The sequence below is a fragment of the Aquarana catesbeiana genome, linkage group LG05 (genome assembly GCF_042186555.1).
Source record: "Aquarana catesbeiana isolate 2022-GZ linkage group LG05, ASM4218655v1, whole genome shotgun sequence".
Taxonomy (NCBI): Eukaryota; Metazoa; Chordata; class Amphibia; order Anura; family Ranidae; genus Aquarana; species Aquarana catesbeiana.
In genome coordinates this window covers 599,808,182-599,821,692 of record NC_133328.1, presented here as the reverse complement: position 1 = coordinate 599,821,692, position 13,511 = coordinate 599,808,182, and the positions used below count along the sequence as shown (strand labels likewise).

General features: G+C 44.6%; 1 protein-coding gene across 1 annotated transcript in view; it reads left to right on the top strand.

Moving 5' to 3' along the window:
* The first annotated feature begins 2,643 nt into the window (after positions 1-2,643).
* Positions 2,644-13,511, top strand: part of RAD21 (RAD21 cohesin complex component) — a 58,419-nt gene continuing 47,551 nt past the window's right edge. The window contains exon 1 of the mRNA XM_073632174.1: positions 2,644-2,833. The gene's annotated coding sequence lies outside the window, so the exon portion shown is untranslated. The remainder of the gene's footprint in view (positions 2,834-13,511) is intronic.

Below are 13,511 nucleotides of genomic sequence, written 5' to 3'. Positions count from 1 at the left end.
CTGCCTGCTGTCAATCACAGGGAGAGTGGACCTGATAGAGAACTAGTGTCTTTGAGTCCCCATCAGGCTCCACCCACCCAGCTTCAAAAATGCCTGGCCGTTGTGCTATCCATGCGATAGATGCAGCGGCAGGAATGAGATCAGCTGAGCATGGAGTGTTCATAGGGACACTCCGGCTCTTGGTGTGCACTCCAAATTCATGTACCTGTTAATACCAGGTACATGAATCTGTTGCCCGCATCAACATGTCATATGGAGGCTCACAGGCGTATTATAGAGCATCACAGACACTTTATGAATTCCCCTGAATGCAAATACTGTGCATTGTGTTACATTGTTAAAGTGGTTGTAAACCCAATTTTTGGACTTCTACCTATAGGTAGGCCTAGAATAAGGCTTACCTATAGGTAGTGGAAATATCTCCAAAACATGGAGATATTTCACTTGTAGTCCACCGAAAATTAAAATGGTGCATGCGCGGGAAAGAAACGAAACTAAGTGCCGTTTCTTCCCTAGCCTGTGCCGTTAATCACAACTCCCGTGTGCATGTGGCTCGGAAGGAAGAGGAGCCAGAAGATGGACGCTGCCTACACAGGGAACATCGCTGGATTCTTTTGCAGGTAAGTGGCACATAATGGGCTAGTATGTGATGCATACTATCCCATTGTCCTTTTCATTTGCAGGCTTTGCAGCGAGCAAAAGGGGAAGTAAACTATATCAGTGTTTTCTTATCTCTCTTCAAAGCCCTGTGTCTTGTAGCTTTGTCCTGCTTCGTTATTCTGTTATCATCCTGATAACTTTTGACAAGTTCTCCGAGACGGAACTGCTCAAAAGCGCATGAAAATCACTTCAAAAGTGCTCAGTGTTTTAGGCTACTTTCACACTGTGGCTTTGCCACTGTTATAGCGGCACTTTGGTGCCGCTTTTCGGGCAGTAGCGGGGTGCTTTTAACCCCCAAGAAGGTGTTAAAAGCGCCTGTAATGCCACACTTTGGAAGCGGTGCCTATTCATTCCAATGGGCAGGGGCGGTGTATACACTGCTCCCATGCTGCGCCAAAGATGCTGCTTGCAGGACTTTTTTCCTATCCTGCAAGCGCACCACCCCAGTGTGAAAGCACTCGGCTTTTTCACACTGGGGAGGCTTGAGAGTAAGGTTGCCACCTCATCCCTTTAAACACGAACACATACAAAATTACACAGGTTCTGAGGCTAATTAAATGCAGATAAGGCAACAAGTGAGTTTAACCTCCCTGGCGGTATGATTATTTCGGATTTTAGGTGCTGAAAGCGGTACAATTATTTTGCATGGAAAGGTATTGTTTTATATTGTAGGTCTGTAATTCTTAACAATAACACACTTAAATCTGTCCAAACAAGAGTCTAGTAGATATCCCGGGTATGATAAAGTTTGAAACACAAAAACATAAATTATAATATAATAAATAAAAATAAATAATTAAAAAAAAAAATTAATAATAAAATAAATTTCCTCACGATTCACTATTGCTCAATTCTGCAAGTGTTCTAATTTACTATCGCTGTTTTCTAGCTGGTCTAAAGCCACTTTTGATGTAAAGGGACACTTTTTGGTTGCTATGGACAATCTCCAGTTTCCAGGCAGAAAGAACAGTATATATAATATAAAACTGCATGCAGGGCATAGGACAAAGCACTGGGGACAAAAGGGATGTGAAATAATTTCATACAGTACTGTAATCTGTAAGATTACAGTACTGTATGTGTTATGATTTTACACTTTTTTGAATTTGCCGCCAGGCTCCGCCCCCGTGCGTCGCGCCGCTCGCAGGGAACGGAGCCTGGCACGGAGAGGCTTCGGAGGAGGACGGAGCCCGCAGACACAGCGGGGGACATCGCAGGATCCCGGGTACAAGATAAGCCACACCAGGATCCTGCGATGTAATCCCGAGTGTGGCTCGGGGTTACCGCTAATGGTCCTGAATTTTAACCCCGAGCCACACTCGGGAAAACCGCCAGGGAGGCTACTTACCACCTTAATCAGCCACAGAACCTGTGTAAGTAATATGTGTTCGGGTTTAAAGGGATGAGATGGCAACTCTACTTGAGAGGCAGTTTTCAGGTGCTTTACAGTCGCTATGTTTAGCGTTAAAACACCTAAAAACTTCCTCAGTGTGAAAGGGGTCTTACTGGCAGTTTATAATCGCTTCAGGGTGAAAGTTTAATTGTTATGTTTACATTTTGTGACAGGTTCACTTTATTGAATGGAAAGTTCAGCTTTAGTTAGTACTTTTACATTTTGTAACAGGGCAACTTTATTGAGGCTAAAACTTTCACATTTTGTAACAGGGCAACTTTAATGAGGCTAAAACTTTCACATTTTGTAACAATGCAACTTTATTTTACATTTTGTAACAGGGCAACTTTATTGAGGTGTACACAGGTCCCAGATGTATAACTTAGAAACATATGAAGGCCATTATTCCAGAACACAGCAATAGCAGCCCTCACGGTAGTACACGTTTCCATGTTATTTAACTACAGGAAGCACATGCTAAAAACTTTCCTCCACCAATATGGCGCCCTAGCCCGGACGCGCCCCGCCCCGTGACGCCATGACGCAGCGTCTCCGCGCTCTCTCCCCCCCCCCTGTGTCCTCCAGTCTCGGTGGTGACGCCCCCTGTGTGGTATTTCATCAGTAAACATCCTGCGGATTTGAACGCGCGATTTGGGCGGCAGGAAGGGGCGAGGCCGCCATCTTGTTTGTTTGAGTGGAAGTGGCAGCGGCTGAGCCCGAGTGAAGGAGGGGGAGACACGGAGCGGCCTCAGCGGACGGCGGCGCCAGCAGCACGCGGCGGTGAGTGTCGGAGGAAAGGGGGCGGGGAGGAAGGAGTGGGTGGAGGAGGGCGGGAGAGAACCGGGGCCCGAGCTTCAAACAGAGGCCGCCGCCGCTAATATGGCGGTGCAGGCCGCACTGCGATCCCCGGCCTGTCCTGAGGCCTTCACCCCGGGCTGGGCGGGGAGGAGCGGTCACCGGAGGGTCGGAAATGAAGGGGGATCGTGTTATACCGATCACTTCTATATCGGAGGAGGAACTCCCGGCTGTTCTGTACACATCTCCCGGAAGACTCCGCTCCTCCTATACCGGGGATCTCCCTCCATAGGAGTCAATGTCTCCGGTAGTGATCGGTGTGTGTAGTATGGAGATCTCCCCGCCATGCTGCCTGCAGAGGGCCACACCGGCAACCTGCTGATCCCACACCTCTGACATCACCCTCCAGGGGGCGCTCTACTCCTACAACTCATAGACTTTTGGCATGCAGAATATTTAAAGCAGCAAACTTTTTATTTATTTATTTTTTTTAGTTTCGGGTACAGTAAGTGAAGGCGATAACCCCTCTCAGGTTCTCCTTTTTTGCCATATGTGACCCCTGGGGGGGGGGGGGGGGGGATTTCCTTTCACTTCCGGTCCCATAGCCAAAACAGGAAGTGATGCAATCCCTACAGGAGGAAGGGGGGGGGGGAGAGACAATCGCTGGTTGTCAGCAGAACTAGTGTCCCCCTTTGGAAGATTTCCCCTCTATTTCTGTTTTGGGGACAATCCAAACATTTGGGATTTTATTTTCATTCTCAGTAATAATGGTGTACAGATAGACCCCCCCCCCTCTCCCCCCAACAGCAGCACAGTGATAGAAATCTGACAGGGGCTCTTATACATCTCCACTCAAACAAAAGGTTTTATTTAGTGAAGCCCTGTGTACACGATCCGATTATCGGACGAATGATCGCCCGTTTTTTGTGGGTTTTTTTTTTTGCATGCTAATCTCATGTCGAATCTGATGAGTTTACTAAAGTCACAAAAATTCCTGTACGACAGAATAAACGTTGGGAAGTGATGTCATGGGTTGTGATGCATTTGTATTGCATTTTCAAGCGATAGCTGTACTGATTGAACGAAAATCGTATGGAAAAAAATTTCCGTGCATGTCCGATAGAATAATATCGGTTGAACTGTCCTGATTGGCTCTCGAAAGCTCCATACTAACAATCTGATTATCGTACGATCAATTCGAATGCAGCATTTTTCGTACCTTCGCATTGTGTGTACGGGGCTTGATATTTATAGGCTGCATTCACACATGATCGGGGGGGGGGGGATCACAATGTCACATGACCGCCAAATGCAGGGCATGTGTGCAATGCCATTACTTCTAATGGCACCCCGATTGCTCCGTGATTTTCACGCGTTGAATCGCGACTTTGTTGCCCAAAAGAAGCTCATGGTCCTTTTTGCTCTACATCGCGGGCTTTGTTTGCAGGTAGGTATAACATAATGGGCTAGTATGCAATGCACACTAGCCCGTTATGGGTTTACTTCCATCTTTAAGGCTGCATTCACACACGATCGCGGGCGAAATCGCAATTTCACATGGCACAAAACGCAGGACGCGTTGCAATGCCACTACTTCTAATGGCACCCCAATTGTGCCGCTTGTAGCGCAAAAAGGACCATGAGCTTCTTTTGGGTGACAGTCGCGATTCACCTCGTGGCAATCACAGCGCAATTGGGGTGCCATTAGAAGTAATGGCATTGCAAACGCGTCCTGCGTTTTGCGGCCATGTGAAATTGTGATTTCGCCCGCAATCATGTGTGAATGCAGCCTTAAAGAGGAAGTGAACCCTGTTGGGTTTTACTCCCCCCCCCCCCTTTTTTTTTTTCTGCCCTGCAAAGTAAAAGCAGAATGGGCTAGTATGCATCACCCATTATGTTGCACTCACCTGCAAACAAAGCCCGCAATGTCCCCGCTGGTGGCCACACCCCTCTTCCTGCCGGGGCCGCAGACTGCGGCTCTCACTGGCCGGAGTGTGCGCAGGAGCCGCAGGACACGGCACAAGCCCCTTACAAACAGCACGATCGTGCCCTTTCTTCAGTGCGCCGATTAAGTCGGCAGGGGTGTATATGGTAAATATCTCCTAAACAGTGCAGATTTAGGAGATATTCCCAGTGCCTACAGGTAAGCCTTATTATAGGCTCACCTGTGGTTAATAGTGCTGTAACTAGGTTTACAACCACTTTGAAGTATAATTAAACCTACAACCGTACAATCAGTCTGTATATGCAGTCAAGCATGCTTGTTATGCTCTTTGGAACCCAAGGGGTTAATTCTCTGCATTGTATATAAAGGCGGTTTGATTCTGTCTTCTCTGATCCTCCCCTCCCTGCACTGTCCCCATGGACAAGTCCGGATAAGACCGAGCTTTTGGAGTCAGGCTGCACATGCTCAGTTTGGTGTGTATTGCTAGAGTTTTTTTTTTTGTCTTGGGAGAGTGCATGTGATCAGCACAGGGCCAATCAGCACTGTCCAGAAAGAGGTTCAGAAGCCCTGCAGCCTCATAGGACAGCTCAGTGCAGTATGAAAACTCCTCCTACAAGCTTCACCAGGAACTGATAGAAATCACAAGACTGCTATATACTGCTGATGAGAAGGTATTCAGCAGTTTATATTTACTAAAATAATACATGTCTTGTACTGTATGAGTCCAGGTATATTGAATGCAGGGTTCTGGTTTTAGTAACGCTTTAAAGTGTAACTAAAGACAAAACTTTTTTTGTTTGTTTTAGAGGACAGATGTATTAGAGCCCCTATCGGGTTTTTATCGCTGTGCTGCTGTGAACCAGCCTAAGGACCAGTCCAGGCATGTGGGTGGATCCAGACTTCATTGCCTGGAGCCTGTCTGGGCTCTGTGACGTCAGCCGACATCGGGCCTTAAACTGCTGTCTGCTGAAACCGGGTCACAGGAGTGCAGAACAAACTGTGATCCACCGGAGAAGTACAGCCAAATAATCTGTGGCTGTACTTCTCCTTTAACCATTTGCCGCAGAATTAATTATGTGATTATGTACAAGTGGTTTTACGGGGGTTGTGGCTGTAGCTGTGTGTATGCCATAACCCCATAACTTTTTTTTTTTTTTGCAGGCAATGATTTTTTATCTAAAAGCAGTTCTAGTGGCTAGAGTGCTTTTACAGTTCTCACGTGATGTCGGGGAGCCCAGTATCCAATCTGGCAGTGCTGCCGAGTTATCCTAGAGTCGGCCGAGGACTGCCAGGTCCTGAGTTATCTGTATAATCTAGGTCACAGGGATCTCCAAACTACGGCCATCCAGCTGTTGTGGAACTACACGTCCCATGAGGCATTGTAAAACTCTGACATTCTCAGACATGATGAGAATTTGTAGTTCCTGAACAACTGGAGGGCCGTAGTTTGGAGACCCCCGGTCTAGGACAATGTGTCATAACTGCAGTCCTCAAGTACCCCCATCAGGTCATGTTTTCAGGATGGCCCTCAGATAAAATGGCTGTGGCCATTACTAAGGCAGGGAAACTGATCACATCACCATGGCAAGCCTGAAAACATGACCTGTTGGGGGTACTTGAGGACCGGAGTTGAGAAACATTGGTCTAGGAGACCGGAAGTGACATGACATTTCCGGTTAGGGCAGATGTAAATTCTCGAGCTTTTTAGGGTAGAGGAAAGATCTGGGGTCTTATAGGCCTGTCATGCCTTATTTCTATCACAAGGGATGATTACATTTCTGTGATGGGAATAAAAGCGCTAAAAAAAAAAAAAATGAAAGCACCCCGTCCTCACGCGCAAAATCGAACATGTGAGGTATCTGTTTTTTTTTTTTTTTTCTCTTCTCCGTACAAAGTTCTAGTGAGAGCGGTAATTTTAACGCTAAATCTCCTCTTTAACTCCAAACTGGTAACCTGTACAAAATTTTTAGAGCGGCGCCTATGGAGATTCTTAAGTATTGTAGTTTATCGCCATTCTACCAGCGTGTGTCATTTTCAACACTTGCTGATCGCATCGCGCAGCTTAGTTATACGGTGACAGATTGGCTCTCCTGTGTTGGATCACGTGCCTAGTAGGGGGCGTGTGCTGTGGCTATGCTCGGATTAGACACAGCACAAGATGATCAGCGAGTGCCAGCCAATGCTGATCGGCAAGGAGAGACACAGAACAGAGCGCTGCCTATGTAAGCAAAGCAGAGCTCTGTTCTGTCAGCAGGGAAGTGGTGTGTTTGTTTTTTTTTTTTCCAAATACAGCATTTCCCTTAGTGAAAACGCTACACTATGTACACAGACATTGGTTAGGCACACATTTAACCCTTCGATCGATCTGATGTTTAACCCCTTCCCAGCCAGTGTCTGTACAGTGACAGTGCATATTTTTTTGGCACCGATCACTGTATTAGTGTCACTGGTTCCCAAAATGTCAGTTGGCTCTCGTTCATCTAAACTCGCACTATTTCAAAGCCGCATTTTCAGTCCAACTTTGGGGGCAACTTGAAAAACATCTTTGTGGGTTCATGCACAGATATATATTGAAATTGCCCTCCAATTTGCCAAAAGTAGTGCAGGAACTACTTTTGGAAATCTGTGCAGAGCTGCAATGTTGGTGTTGCACCAATTGGAACGTTCTATTGCCGGCAATAGGTTTTGATTTGACCTGTTAAATCGCGCCAATATCAAACTGTTTGCCGTTACTAGTATAAAATATTCCCATATATATCCCATAGTTTGGTTTGCACACAAGTTATACTGTCTACAATCAATATACACTCTTTGTTACAACTTTTTTTTTTTTTATCAAAACCACATAGAATAATACATATTGGCCTAAATTTCTGAAGAAATATTTTTATTGGATGTGTTTTATAGCAGAAAGTAGTCAATCTTTTCTTGTTCATAGCGCAAAAAAATGAAAATGCAGTAATAATCAAATACCACCAAAAGAAAGCTCTATTTGTTTAGTTGAAAAAATACATTTCATTGGTGTACAGCATTGCACGACCACGCAATTGTCAATGAAAGTAACGCAGTGCCGTATCACAAACAAATAGCCTCTTCATGTAAATCTTCCAGAGGTTAAAGCTTGACATGTTTATTTACTCGGACTAACATCTTTTTTATACTTAAAGCGGGGGTTCATCCACACCGCCAAAAAAAAAAAATATTAAAAGCCAGCAGCTACAAATACTGCAGCTGCTGACTTTTAATAAATGGCCACTTACCTGTCCCAGGGTCCAGCGATGTCGGCAGGGGACGCCGAGAACCCGCTCGGTTCTCTGCAGCTGCCGCCGCCATCCTAGGTGAGGGAATCAGGAAGTGAAGCGTTGCGGCTTCACTTCCCGGTTCCCTACTGCGCATGCGCGAGTTGCGCTGCGCGTCCCAAATGTTCCCCGCTCTCTCCTGGGAGCTGTGTGTTCCCAGCAGACAGCGCGGTGGGGACGGGAAGAGGCGTAGACTCCCATGGGAGTCTATGCCGGAAGACAGGTATCTGCACCCCCCTCCCCCCTGAAAGGTGCCAAATGTGACACCGGAGGGGGGGAGGGTTCCGAAAAGCGGAAGTTCCATTTTTGTGTGGAACTCCGCTTTAAAAAAAGGGTTATACTTTTTTTTTTTTTTTTTTTTTGCTTTAAAATTCATTAGTGTATTTTTTTTTCCCCAAACAATTGTGTATAAAAAACCTCTGCGCAAAATAACGTGTGACAATAAAAATTGCAGCGACTGCTATTTTATTATCTACGGTTTCTACTTTTAAAAAAATTAAGAATTTTTTTGCTACAAAAACACAAACTTTTTTTTTTTTTTTTTTTTTTTTTACATGTAAGAGAGAAAAGGGTTGGGAAGCAAGTGGTTAAAGAGGAAACTACACGTCAGAATCACCAGTAGATCCAAAGTGAGGGAATGTCAGTGTGTCACCAGAGCTGGTGTCCCCGTTGGAAGATTTCCCCTGTTACTATCGATGGTGTACACATGTTTACAATCTATAAACACACTTGCATTACTTGCCATTACATGTTTGTTACAATGTATTTTTCTAGCAGCAAGATTCAGCATATGTCACCAGAACAGGAGGCAAAGAGAGATCTTCCACCAGGGACATCTGGTCTGGTGACAAGCATACAAAAGGGGATTTTCCCTCACATCCTGTTGTCTCTTTAAAGTGAATTGTCTCCTGCAGGACACAGACAGGAAAATAAAAAAATAAACTGTGATTGGGGGTCTAACACGTACCTCCCTCTGTGCAAAACGAATAGTTTTTGCTTTAGACGCTTTAAAGTGTGTGGCCAACACTTTAGGCTGTACAGCATCCATTGGGACGTAAGTCTCTACCAAGCAGTCACAACCTGTCAAATCAACTTGGGTTCCATGCACACTGGACAATTCTACAGGCATTTGACATTTTTTCACCTGCCTCTAGAAGCACTTCTATTGTGTTCTATCTGTCTTTGCACATTATAACTATTACAGGGGTTTTCTGTCAGGGATGTTCAGAGGCAGGGAATAAAAACCCTTCTCTATCACGTTTTCTGGAGAAGTTTAGTAGCTGTAAAAACGTCAGTTTCTCCTAAACTCTTATCTCTTCTGAACGTCAAGTTTCAACGTTTTTTTTTTTTTTTTAAAGTAAAAAAAAGGTGTGTTGTCACTGTACATCATTTCCTGGCTTTTGCAGAGGGGCGTGTAGTGCCAATAAACGAAATGCTCTTACACTCTCATAGACTCACCAAAATTTTGTACAATATGCTTTCAATTTGCGTCTTTTATGCCACGTTTTTAAGCTAAAAATGTTGACACTTTTTCTGCTCCTAGTGTGCATGGAGCCTTATAATGCAGGACCAGTTCTACATTGTAGGTGAGGATGCTGAGCCCACCCACAATGCCTTCAAGAAGAGCATTGAATGATGAGGAATAAGGCAATAGATGCAATGGTATGGGTGGCATTTTTATAAATTCCCAGAGTTCAGCTTTAACCACTTGCTAGCTGCCCACCTGCATTTTACTGCTGGTGGGCAGCATGTGCGTGTATGTCGGCACGGTCTACCGGATGCATGCGCCCCAATCCCCTCCCCCGTGGTTGGACACAGCAGGTTTCAGCTAATGATTGATGGCTGTGACCTGCTTATTAGCTGTCCAGTCACAGTCCAGAGGTCTGTACAGAGGAAATTATCTTCTTTTTTTTTTTCTCCTCCCTACAAAGCAAGGGAATAAGGGACAAATAGATATTTACTAAAAAGCAGCATATAATTCACACATTAACACTTGTGAGGCACACACTTTACCCCCTTCATTACCCCACAATGTTAAAGGGTTTTTCACCTTAATGCATTCAATGAAACGCCTCTTGTGCTGCAGCAGCCCCACAGAGCCCCTCTTTTACTTACCTGAGCCCAGTCTTTCCAGCGATGGGGATGAGCACCCCAGCCAGTGTGTCGGGTCCTGATTGGATAGATTGATAGCAGCAGGAATCGTTAGCTCCTGCTGCTGTCAATCAAATCCAGTGACGCGGGGATCAAGTCCTGCTGTCTATGGATGCAGTAGCAGGACACGGGAGAGCGCCCACAGGGAAAGACTCTCCGTAGGGGCACTAGATGCTGGGGGACCCCAGAAGAGGAAGTTCAGGACGATTCTTTACAAAAACCCTTGCACAGAGGAGGTAAGTATGACATGATATTTTTTTTTTTTTTTTTTAAAGAGACTTTACAACCCCTTTAACCTCTTCCTGACCCGGCAGTCATACTGTGGCAGGTTTTCTCCCCTGCACAAGCCATCGTAGCTACACGTTGGCTCGCGGGGTCGGGATAGCAGGGGCACGCACCCGCTGCACAGCGGGGGTGCCGGTGCTCGTGGCAGACAGTCGCGATGACCGCCGGCCATGAGCGATTGTGAGCATGAGAGACAGAACAGGGACAAGTGTGTGTAAACACACACTTCCCTGTTCTGGCAGGAGTGACAGATTGTGTGTTCGTATTGGCTAGGAACCACAATCTGTCGCTTCCTCTAGTCAGTCCCCTCCCCCTTCAGTTAGAATCACCTCCCAGGGAACATGGTTACCCCTTCACCGCCCCCCCTATTGTTAACCCCTTCACTGCCAGTGACATTTTTACAGTAATCAATGCAATTTTATAGCATTGATCGCTGTATTAATGCCAGTGGTCCCAAAAATGTGTCAAAATTATCCGATGTGTCCACCATAATGTCGCAGTCACGATAAAAATCGCAGATCGCTGCCATTATTAGTAAAAAAACAAATCTATATAATAAAAATGCTATAAATCTATCCCCTATTTTGTAGACACTATATAACGATATTTTTGGTTAAAAAAAAAATGTAGAATACATATCGGCCTAAACTGAGGAAAAAAATTATATATATATATATATATATATATATATATATATATATATATATATTAATTTTTGGGGGGGGATATTTATTATAGCAAAGAGTGTTGGTTTTTTTTTTTGTTTGTTTTTTATCGCAAAAAAAAAACACCAAGGCGATCAAATATCACCAAAAGAGAGCTCTATTTATGGGAAAAAAGGACTCAATTTTGTTTGGGTACAGCGTTGTATGTCCGTGCAATTGTCAGTTAAAGCGACTCAGTGCTGAATCGCAAAATGTGCTCTGGTCAGGAAGGGGGTAAAATCTTCCGGGGCTGAAGTGGTTAACCCTTTCCCAGCCAGTGTCATTAGTACAGTGACAGTGTATAGTAGTATCACTGATCACTATTGGTGTCACTGGTGACGTCTGTATCAGATTGCCCGCCACACTATCACAGTCCCACTAAGTCACTGATCACCACCATTACTAGTATAAAAAAATAAAAATTCTAGTATACATGGTTACGTATGTATACGCCATAGTTTGGAGACGTTATAACTTTCACACAAACCAATCAGTATACACTTAGTGGGATTTTTTTTTTCTTTCTTATCAATGACATGTAGCAGAATACATTTTAGTCTAAATTTATGCAGACGTGATTTTTTTTTTTTTTTTTTTTAGATCTGCTCTATAGCTGAAAGTAAAATTTTTGTTATTCAAAGCGTCTTTCAGGACAGCACCTGGAGAGGGAGCGTAGCTCCACCCAACTTCCCAGGAAACACTGCGAAGAATTCCTTTTAAGACGGCCCCCTTCCACCATGGCCTCAGTTGTAGTGTTTCCTCCGCCATGGTGCAGGAACTGTGGATGGGCTGTGCTCTCTCCAGGCAGAGGTCCTGTGTGTGGGTGCATTGCTCACTCTAAATTTTTTCTTTTTTCTCCATATTGGACCTTGCGTTCCTCTGGGCCATCCCAGCTCCCCCTCCCCCCCCCCCCCCCAGATGGGTGGGGGACGCTCCGGAGCTCCCCCTTCTTCCCCGCTCTGCGAGAGCTCGGGTCGTCCGGGAGAGAATACCCACTTCCTAATCGGTTATGAAAATAATCGTTCGTTGCAGCCCTAAGCAGTTGCCATATTTGTATCCTAGCAAGCTTGGATACTGGGTATAAAGTATAAATACTGGGCTGTATACCTTTGGTCTCAATTTTGGGTTGCCGAGTGTGCAATGGAAAGTGCACACCGAAACCTGAAGATTTGGATCATTTGGCAGCCCAAATTAATGTGCCTGGGTCCATTATAATACTTTTTCTTAGAATGCTGTGCTAAATCAAAGGTCTTTTTTTTTTTTTTTTTTTTTTTTTTTTAAGGATTTGTTTGGAATAAAATAAAATTAAAATCTGACATCCCGCTTCTGGTAAATATAGCCACCAATATTCCTATTGCTGTTTTTAACAGACTCCTCTAAGCTTGATAAGAGAAAACTGTTCCAACATTGTTTGCAGGTATTTGTGCCGTTCACATTCAGCGATGGTGTAATGAAGTATGTACAACTTGATGGTCTTGTGAAACGCTTTTTACCCTGACTGGAGGTATCCTTTTAATGATCATCTAAGTACCCCTATATATGGTTGTTACCCATAGATTGTTCACTTAAAGCTTACCACCGTATCTCATGTATATCTGCTATATGCAGTATGTATTGTATAAAATGGATGTGTTGCTTAGAGCCAGCTGTGTTCTAGAAATACCTGCTAAGCAGTGTTTTAGCATTTATATTCTCATTCAGTTATTCTGGAGTGCACCATGCAGTACAAATTGACTGAGAACTAGTAGGAAATACAATTTTTATATTTCACTGGCCACACCTTGATCGTACCGGGTTGGATCCCCTTTTGACTTCAGAACTGCATTCTTCGTGGCATAGATTCAACAAGGTGTTGGAAACATTCCTCTGAGATTTTGGTCCATAGGGACATAATAGCATCACACAGTTGCTGCACAATTAATCGTTAAAAAATCGTGATCTCGATTCGCCTCCCCTGACGATCTCTCCTGCAGAGTTTGCTGATTCTTTCTTATAACAAGTGGAGAGACTTTATCTGCTCACTCAGCTGTCAAAAGAAAACATCTGGGCATTCTGCCAAGTGTTTAACTTGATACATTGTAACTAAGCTTCCTTATTAGATCAAAGGGATAGAACTTCTGTGTAAATAAAAAAGCAGGCAGTCTGCCAAGTTTTCAACAATGTGTAAATGCAGGAAGTTTAACCACTTTAGCCTCGGTTCACACCAGAGGCGGCACGACTTGCAGGTCGCTTCACCGAGGCGACCTGCACACGACTGCCCGGGCGACTTGCAAAACGAC